This window comes from Apis dorsata, unplaced genomic scaffold, assembly GCF_000469605.1.
Source record: "Apis dorsata unplaced genomic scaffold, Apis dorsata 1.3 scaffold_14, whole genome shotgun sequence".
Classification (NCBI taxonomy): Eukaryota; Metazoa; Arthropoda; class Insecta; order Hymenoptera; family Apidae; genus Apis; species Apis dorsata.
The window spans coordinates 142,388-153,463 of NW_006263317.1; the positions used below are offsets into that span (position 1 = coordinate 142,388).

Here is an 11,076-nt window from a genome sequence, read left to right on the forward strand (position 1 = left end):
ATTTCTATAATATATAAAATCACGATATAACATGATTTGAATTGTATTTAAAATTAATATCGATATTATTCAATTCCGAAAGAATTATGTATATCGTATATACATATATATATATCGTGTATTTATTTAAAATTTATTAAAATCATTAAAATTCTTTTTTAGCAAAAATTTAATATTAAAATTTTTTTAACCTTTTTTTTTCATTTTATATTTATATATTTATTTTTTTTTTACGGAATTAATTTTTTCATGTATTAGCGAAGTATATTTTTCCTAACACATTACAATAATCAAATAATAAAAAAATTTCAAATATCAAATATAATTTGAATTAAAGTAAAATAAGTGCACTCAAAGAATAATTATTATTTACACATTAATTGTACACATTTTTTTTACTTTTTGTTTATTGTTTTGTGAAATTAATAATTCATTTTGATTGAACATAAAAAAAAACAATTGAAATTGAATATGAAATTTTTTTAAGTTTCTCGATTAGGAACTTTAAAATATACAAATATACATATTTTAATTAATAATCAAAATAATATGTATAACATAATGAAAATAAAATCATCATTCAGATAACTATAAAAGACAAAAGTATAAAAAAATAAAATATAATAAAAATAAGTAAATATTTCTGTAATCAAAAATTAAATTTCTTTATCTTCGATTTTAGATAAGTTTTATTTTAGATTTTATGAAAAATGAAAAATCAAAGATTATTCAAAGAACAAAGAATTATTAATTTAAAATTATTATATATCGTTAAATTGAATTACAAATTAATATACAATATATTATTATATAGTATATTTATAAATATATACTATAATATTACATATATATATAAAATATAATAGTATTGATATCATATATATATAAATATCAGTTGAGAATTAAGTGAATTATAAAAGGAATGAAGAATTGTGTAGAGAATCAAAGGTAATTATTATATTTTCATGTTTTCGTTTATATAAAAGATTGAATTAAAAGATAGAAAAATGTGGGAAAAATATATGAAAAAAAAGAAAGAAAAATTGCACTGGCTAATAACTCAAGAGTTTGACATCATCGCATACACATAAATAATTGGTTGGTTAATGATATTCATGTGTGTTAATGATTCATCAATGTCCATTGCGGAATTAGAATTATCTGGCGGTAAAGTGTACTTACATGGATTTTTGTTGTAATCCCATACTTCTTAAGAAGCATTACGAAAGTATTAGGTAATCGAGTACATTGCCTTAGGAATTGATAATTTCTAGTGACAAAAGGATTAATGACATTTCGACACTCAACGTGTTTCCTGATCACATATTTGAGATTAAATCGAAGAACTGAAGTCATGTAAGAAATTATAATGAATAGAATTAAAGTTAGAAAAAAAATTTTTAATTTGCATTTGAGAAACTGGATTAATTGAAAAAATTAATTTCGAATTAATTTTAACATAATTAATTTGTAATATTACATCTTATAATTAGAATTTGAATTCCGTTTTCATTCAAATTTAAAATTATTATTCATCATTATTTTTATTCATTGAAAATTAATTCAGAGATTATTAATATAACAATCATTTTTTTATTTTTAAAATTAATTTCCAATAAAAAAATAATATCAATCAATAGAAAATTAAGATGATATTAATTAAATTAGTTAAATACTTTTTTTTTAGCTAGATCACATCAAATAAATAAAGAATATGACTTATATTAAAAACTATAATTATTATATATAAAATATTTCCAAACTCTTTTTTTTAACTTATTTTAAACAATATTATTTATTTTAAACAATAATATCTTTAGATTCTTTTTATCATATACATTAATAAATTATTAAATAAGTAAAAAAATTTTTTTGTTTTTTTTTATACTGAAAAGCAAGAACTGTATAAATGAATTTTTATCTATTAAAATAACTTTTTTTCTTCTATCTAATAAGAAAAAAAATTATGAATCGATTTTTTAAAAAAACCATAATTTCGGGAAATGAAACTCTTTTTTAAGATTTTCTATTTTTAATTTTAAAATTATACAGATTTTAAAAAAAAATATAAATTAAAAAAAAAACATATATGATAATCTGAAAGAAAAACATCAGAAAAAAATAAGAATTAAAAAAATTGGATTTTATTCCTAAATCTTATAACAATTTTTTTAGGAATGTTCCTCAAATTCATAACAATGTAATTGAACATAGTCATGAATAAATAATGTACATATGAACATAGTAAGATTGAATTAAATAATAATGAAAATAATAATGAATATATAATTTTAACACATATCATAATTTTAATAATCATTTTTTTATTTTTAAAATTAATTTCCAATAAAAAAATAATATCAATTAATAGAAAATTAAGATGACATTAATTAAATTAGTTAAATACTTTTTTTTTAGCTAGATATTAATATATATAATTATAACTATTTGAATAGCATTGCATTTTTCTATCACAAAATAAATGACAGAATTTTTTCAGTTATCTAATAAAGTGTAAATTACAGATTTTCGCATCGAATCGCGAATGTTATAATATAACGTATAATTATTTCAAAAAAAATTTTTATTCCTCAAGAAGCAGGACAGCGTTGGCAATGGAGTTCTTGATCTTGATCATGATATGCGAATATTATCCCTAGGAAAAAGCGTGGAAACCGCGAGAAGAGCATTCTGTTGCACACGTGGTTGAATGACGTGCAAACTCGAAATCATGACTTTTTCGCGAACACCTGTCTATCTTCCGTCGAATCATGCATGTATCGGTCGCACGACTTGTCTCGGCACGTAGTAGGAGATCATCTCCATGATCAATAGTCCACCATAGCAACTGCAAAGACTACATATATCCCGAAGGCTATAACTGTATTCACGGATAGCACGTAAGATTATGGATGAACCGTTGCACAGTTGCGGAACAATAGCAACTTAATGGCAATGCGTGTAGCATTCCTGCCATTGCTGCCACGGTTTTACGCCATAGAACTTGCATCCCTAAGTGACAAAATAATGTCACGCTAAGAAATGTATAAAGCTTCGTCGCATCTATCGTGAAATTATAATCGGAAATATATACGAATATTTAAGAATGTTTTCTTTGCCAGAATGTAATAGCTTTTCTTTAAGCTTTTCTTTAATATTCTGGAACAAAAGAATTATACAATTTCTTTTTAGAAAATATTTTAGAAATTATTAGAATATAAAAATTTATATTTGAAAAAGTTTTAAAATGAGTAATTTTTTAAATATATTTAATATTTTTATATATTTTTAGCTTTAACACTATGAAAATCTAAATACATTTCGAATACTAAACGTTTGCAATACTAAATATTTTCATTACAGATTTGACACAAATTATATATAATAATTAATATTGGACAACATCATTTATTATATTATAGTTAGTATTTATAATAAATAATATTCGATTACAAAAATATTAAACATTCTTCATATTCTTTGTGAAAATATAATAAGTTTTTATGAATCTAAAAATTTTTAGAAATAATATTCGCTATTTTTTCCTGAAAATTTTCTTAAAATTTTTTGAAACTTTATTCATTTCTATTATTTTTTAACACTTGCTATCTTATGTATATCTTAATGTATATCTATATTACATAAATTTTATTTTGTTATTTTTAATAAAAATTTAGCCATTTATTTTGTTATATTAATTTTTTATTTATTAAACATATTAAATTGATACCAATGTTACAATGAAAAACTGAATCGTATATATGAATAATATTTCAAGCATATTTATAATATATCAATCAGATATCTTATTCTTTATCATTTCTTGCATTTATTTTATAATAATTTTTTAAATTAAAATTTTTATTATTGTTAATAGCTATTTGACAACTTGCATTTTTTTTACTTTTTATTTAACTTAATTTTCAATTCAAAAATATGTATTATATATATTTTTTATATTATAAATATATGATACATTATATATATATTGATATATCAAATATATTAAATATTCGGATAATTTTTTCTGTAATTTTTAAATATAAAGCTTTTTTTATGCATTTGCATTTAGATTAAAGAAATAAAATTTAAGTAAATATTAATTAATATAATGAATTTGATTAATTAAATTCTGTAGATATTCAAATCTAAATTAAGTGAATATTTGAATATTTGCATGATATTAATTTCAATTGAATATCAATTCTTATTTAATTCAGATATATTCGAGAAATAAAAAGAAAATAAGAATCCTGTTTTATATAAAATTAATTGTTTATTTCTCGTAATTCTTAGATATAGCTCTACTGATAAATAGATATTTTTGAAATGATATCCGATGATTTATTTCTTATCTACGAAACTTTTTTTCAATTTTTCCGCTTACTTTTTTATATTATAATTCATTTATTCAATAACTAAAAAAAGTTACATTTTTTGAATGAAATGAGAATTTATATGAATTACAACATATGTATTTATTGTACGTAATCTATTTTCAATCATTGTAATTGTATTCTTTATTCTTATTATTAAAATATTTTCATTACAGATTGTATCCTTTATTTAATAGTATGAACGAAATAATCAGTGAATGTGTCTTCACATTCATCCATAGGCTATGCGTCCGTACGTAGCGTAGACATGCATGCCGCATTTTATTATCTAATAATGTTCTCATTTGTTCACACTCGACTGCAGTCGCATCGATTTTACTATCATAATTTTCTAATGCTTTAGGCTACATAGATGGGCTACTCGTAAGATGCAATCGATGCACCAAAATTGATTGACGATAAACTTTGTTTGATACAATTATCAAAAATCTTAACTATATTATTTATGAGATTATGATATATTATTTAATATTACTTAATATTATATTATTATATGAATCATATGTAAATCATTTGTACATTCAGTGGTATAATTTGAAATGTTTCAATATTCAATGAGCGAATAAATTCATTTAAAAATAATCAAGATATAGTGCATTTCATTTATTTCTAAAAAGCAAAACATTTCTTTTTATGTACTTACATAAAAAGATATAAATGCTAATTATCTTCATTGTTTCATACGACATATCAATTAGAAAATATCAAAATTTGAAAAGGAAAAAAAAAAAACAGAATAGATTTTGTTTGTAGATAAAAATAAATTTAAATTTATTATAATTTGAGCGAAATTAATTTTTCTATACTGCAAAATAATGGCTGATTATAGAACATTGTTTAAAATTAATCAAATATGTTAGAGAGTAGTATTTATGTAAAATAAAATTTTATATATCATTTAATATGTTCATATACATATATACATATATGTAGAATAATTTATTTGATAAATTACATACTTTTAATTTTTATTTTTTTTGTTTTTTTATCGAATCCAATTTGTTTGATTTAATTAGCTTGTTATAGTTTAATTCATTTGACCAAATGTTTATTTCTTTTTTCTTTTCTTTTTGAACTTATAACATAAAATTATATTTTTAAAATTATATTTAATTAACTTATTGTTATATATGTATATTATTAATTAATTATTAATTATATTAATAAATAATTATATTAATAAATAATTATATTAATATATTATCTAATATATTAGAATTTTTATTTGATTTAATTAATTGATTTAATTTGATTTATCAATTCTTTATTAATCTTTTTTATTTCAATGATTTCATATAATTTTCAATTTGATTTTTTGTAAAACTATATAAATTTCTATAAATTTTTAATATTAAAATTAAGATTCTATAAATTTTTTCTAAATTATTTAATTTAATTTACAATTATTTTTTCAAAACAATTTTTCTTGATTTATTTAATATCAATTTTGCCTAATTTATTATTAGATTCATTCGTACCGAATCGAATAACAAAATGGAATACCTAGTTCGATATAATGACTAGATATAACGACTAGTTCGATTATCGATTGCAGTCAACATTAATATATACATAAATTTATTCCAGTCTTGGTATTAATAATCGCATCACGTACGAACAAATCGGATATAGAATAAACAGAGAGAGAGAGAGAGAGAGAGAGAGAGAGAGAAAGAGAGAGAGAAAGGTGTGATTGAATTGTAATAAAATTCGTGTTCGTATTTATTGCGAAATGTTACAAGTATTGCTAATCTCTAATGAAATTAATAAAGCAATTTGTCCAATAAATTAATACTAATCATTCTAATTTAAAATAACTTTTATCTTATGACAATGTATTATTTTTACAAAGATTTAATTTAATATTATTTTCAATGTTTAAATATTTTAAATATTGAGATATTGAAATTTAATGAAAATATATTATCATTATAGCAACATAAACAAATCTAAGTAATCAGAATATATATTATAAGTAATGATTTTGAAGTCTTTCGAAATTTAGATATCAAAGTTTAAAAAGAAAATTCTAATTCATTTTATATCAAATCAATTATTTTTCAATATCGACATTAGGGATTTTTTTATAAAATTTGAATTGTAATATAATGTAATCTGCATAAAATTAGAAAGAATTGAAATCATTGTATAATTTCAAATTTGTTTAAGAAATACGAAAATTTCCTAATTTTTTATTTTAGAAAATCAGATTCTTATAATTATATATATATCTCATTTATTATTATCTTATACAATTAAATATATTCAAGCTGATGTTCATATATTCAATTTCGTATTAAAAATAATAAATATCTAAAGATTATACAGAAGAAATTTCATATTAAATACATAATTTAAAAAAGTATATTGAAATTTCTTGAATCTAATTCGCAATTTTGCTATGAACGATAATTAAACGTAAATCACGTAATTTCGGAAATAATATTTAGCTTCGATTGGTTAAAGGGATTTCTTCGAAAATTTTGATTGATCAGTCACATAAATAAAGAATATTAATGTAAGAAACATAGTTCTTAGTATTCAGATAGACTTGATTAATCGCTCGTAAATACGCAACCAATGTTTTTCGTTCTTTCGTATATTTGTAACCCCAAGTTTGCTTGACTAAAATGTCAACCAGCCATAATTCCTCATATTGAGCTCACATCGTAATCTTATCAACCTATGGATATGAATATCAAGGACTTTAAGAGCTTTACATAGTCCCACGTTTGTACTTTTAAAATATTCCATATATAGAAAAAACTATCCAAGTGATTCGTCTCTTTATTTATTAAAGAAATTGCGATGAAAATAATGAATAAAAATGCATTATTATTTAAAAATATGAATAAAATAATTTATTTTGTCAAAATGCTATATTCTTGTAACTAATATCGAACAGATATTCAAAATATCATATATATATGTATAAGTTTTGAAGTTAATTATTAATTTTCAAAGTTTACGTGTTATAGATATTAGTATTATATTTTGAAGAAATAATTCAATCGGATTTTATACATCATAATAGATTTAAAATATGTAATAAAAAACATTTAAAAATATAAATGATTTTCATAAAGTTTTTATTATTTACAATTTTATTTCAAATTCAAAATTATTACGATATCTACTCTATATAATTTTCATTTAAAATATTTTTTTTATTTCTAATATTTACTGTACTACTGTACTACTAATAATCACATGTAGATATTTAAAATCTAGAACATACTATATCATGTTAAGCTATAGAAAGTAATTAGTACATATTATGTAACAAAAAAATTAATTAAATTACAAGAGATTTTTATGTTTTTTAAATAATTTATATTTTAATATTTTTAACTTTTATGATAAAAAATAAAGCATTTTTTAATACACAAGTATTACAACATCAATGAAATATTTATTGACAACTTTTTAATTTTTTATGATACAATAGTAAAATGAAATATATTATAAGTAAATTAAATAAGTCAAATAATTTGATAGAACAGTCGACAATTAAAAGATTGAGAAATTAATAAATAGATGAAAAATTGATCAATTTTCATTCTATTTTTGCAAAATCAAATGAATTATTTAATTAAAATTAAAAATAAATTTGGAAACTATTTAACATATTTTTAATAAGGAAAAATCTTAAACTTTTATAAATATTATTTGTAAGAATATTGAAATTATTTTTAAAATAAATATAATCTCGATAAATATTATGCGAAATATAATTTATAAATTCAAGATCAATTTCTTATTCAATGAAACACAATAAATGCGATATCGATATTTTTCAATGCAATATCTAATAAATAAACAAATCTTTAGTCAAATGAATACTATACTGATTCAATCTTAGCTCTGATCTTAGGCCATAGAAAGTTCTTCCTGGTACGTTCACTGGCTAGAAGGATGAGAAGTAGGTGTTGGTAGACGACAGTGAGTCGTGAACGTGGGCCGTGATCCAGGGTCTCCACCAGTACTAGTCTTACTGGGAAATGCTGTTATCCTACCCTCGAGGCCCAAGGTGTACCGCAAGGACACGAAAGTGGCAGTTTTTGTCGTCGTCGTTCTATCGTTCAGCTTGGCACACGAGCTAAAAGCTTTTTTTCTCGCGCCGAGTTAGTGGAGACTCCGAACTCGCTATATTATTGCATCGATAAATACGCCTACTTCTTTGTCTTGAAAGAACTGTGCAAGCGCTATTTTAACTTTCGTTGTTTGATCAAAATTAAAAAGGAACGATTTGGAAGAAAAAAAAAAGTTCGAAGATCTTAGTATAAATTCGATATACAATATAAATGATATTTCAAAATAAATTTCATAAAGATATATTTCATAAAAATATATTTATTGGACATTTTTAATAAGAAATTCTCGTCACTCATTTTATAAAGATGTATGTATTTTCACTTTCGAGATGCTTAAAATTTGATTATTCTTGTAAGAAAATATATATTAATATATTAAAGTTTGTTTGAAAATATTAAATTAGAAATAATAAATGTTCTTTGTTTATTAAAAATTGTACACAACAATTACAGAAATTATTCAATGCTTAAATAAAATATTTTTTTATTATTTTTTTAATTATTAAATGGAACATATCCATCAAATTTGGATTCGAATTGCAACTAAAATCGATATCTAATTTAACTTCAACCAAACTATAATATAATTCCATCAATTCAGATTCAATTCTAAGTTAAATTTTAACCTAATTCAAATTGAATTCCTAAGCCATATAAACTTATTATAACAAAACTCCAACTTTAAATCTAATTCTAATTCTACCCTAGCTCTTTTTTTTTTTTTTTTGCTTTTTTTTTATTATTTTATTTTTAGTATACAGAAAATCTTCATAAATATTTCATATTTCATATAGAATATTGTCAGATTCTTGTAAGTTAAAATCTTCACAATGATCTTCATTGCAAAATTCATTCAAGACAAATGCTTTGAAAATTTAATTCAATTAAAAACAATTATCAAAAAGATATTTCTCAAAGTCATAATTCAAAATTATTAATAATATGTTATTAATAATATTCTTATTGCTATTATTATTATATTCTTATTACTATTATATAATTATTACTTTCAAATAATTTTTCTTTAATCGTCGTTTCTTACCGTTGTATCATCTTGCAAACTTATTTATAAATAAGCATCATAACTTATTCATAAAGTTCTTTTTTATTTATTCTTAAACAATATAGACAAATATTGTCTATAATACATATAATCCACTATATAATCTCCTTCGTTTCAACTAACTTTATATTTGCCTATTCCTTGTATTCAGGCCGCGATCTGATGTCTGGTATATCACACTGCCTATATATGCACGCATGCGATGTAGAAGTGGCGCAGAAGTGATGCATGGATGCGAGTCAGTGTCTCCAGTATTCTTAAAGAGTGCTATTTATACTCCTGACTGCACAAGCTAAAAGAACGGCTAAAGGAGCGGGTTCCTCAATAAGGCAGCAGGTAGGCTGTACAGTGATTCAGAGGCAATTTTTCCAGTTGCTCCAGACAGTGGCTCGATTCTCTGTATGCAGTGCTCGCTTCTATCCGCCACCGTCGATTTCTGTCTCTTTCTTCTTCTTCTTTTTCATTTCTTTGTCATTCTCTTCTTCTGTACTCTCGGTCTTTCCCTTGTATTGCCTCTTTTTTTTTCGCGCATCCTTCATGCCACTAATTTCGAATCATAGATCTTGTTGTCACTTTGATCTCTCATGATTGTCTGGTAACTCGGCTAGTAGTTTAAAGGACAAAAAACCAGGACAAGATTCTCACATGGCCATATGAATATACAGAATGTTAATGTATATGTGTAATGTGTATCTTTAAAATTTAAAATTAATTCTAGAAGTCAACATAATAAATACATAATATAACTTAAATTGCTTGTAATTTAATAAATAAGCCTCAGTTGACATTATATTACTTTTTGTATTTGTTTTGTGCTCTAAAATCGATATTAAATGTCTCAAAAATATATTAATTTATGTATACTTTACTTGGATATTGGTAAGTCGAAATTAAGAATTTATTAATGTGTAGTTTATTAAAGTATGAATTCTATTTGAAGATATTGTCATGGAATTATTAATGGATAAGATTTAATAATATTAGATATTGATGAATTAGAATTGGAATTTTCTTAAAAAATACTTTTTATTTTGAAAGATTTCAAATTTGTAATTCCTTGTATGAAATGATGTCTTCATATGAGATATGTTTATTCTTTCATAAGTAATAAAGATAAGTTACTGCTGTTGCTTTTTCATATAATAGAATAAGAAATGGATTTAAAAATATATATGAAACTGTAAATAAAATTTTTTCAATCTTTTCAAATATCTATATTTGATTTTGAATAATGAATAACGAATCACTATTATTTCTTTTGAATCTTTTTGATTTGCTTTTTTTTTATATTATATAATAAAAAAAAATTATACGATACTTTATAATTTTAAAAATAGTTTTTATTTTTTATATATATTTTATATATTATATTATTTTATATATTTGTAATATTATATATTAGTATTTTATATCATTATTGAAAATAATTATGAAATAAATAATCTATAAAATATATGATCTATAATCTATGAAATAAAAATATATTTTTGAAAAAATTTTTCAATGTATTTTCAAATAAATT

General features: G+C 21.5%; 1 long non-coding RNA gene across 1 annotated transcript in view; it reads left to right on the forward strand.

Moving 5' to 3' along the window:
• LOC116185293 overlaps positions 1-11,076 on the forward strand; it is a 151,462-nt gene that overhangs the window by 132,072 nt on the left and 8,314 nt on the right. Inside the window, exon 2 of the long non-coding RNA XR_004150108.1 lies at positions 9,706-9,890. This is a non-coding gene — a long non-coding RNA (uncharacterized LOC116185293). The remainder of the gene's footprint in view (positions 1-9,705; positions 9,891-11,076) is intronic.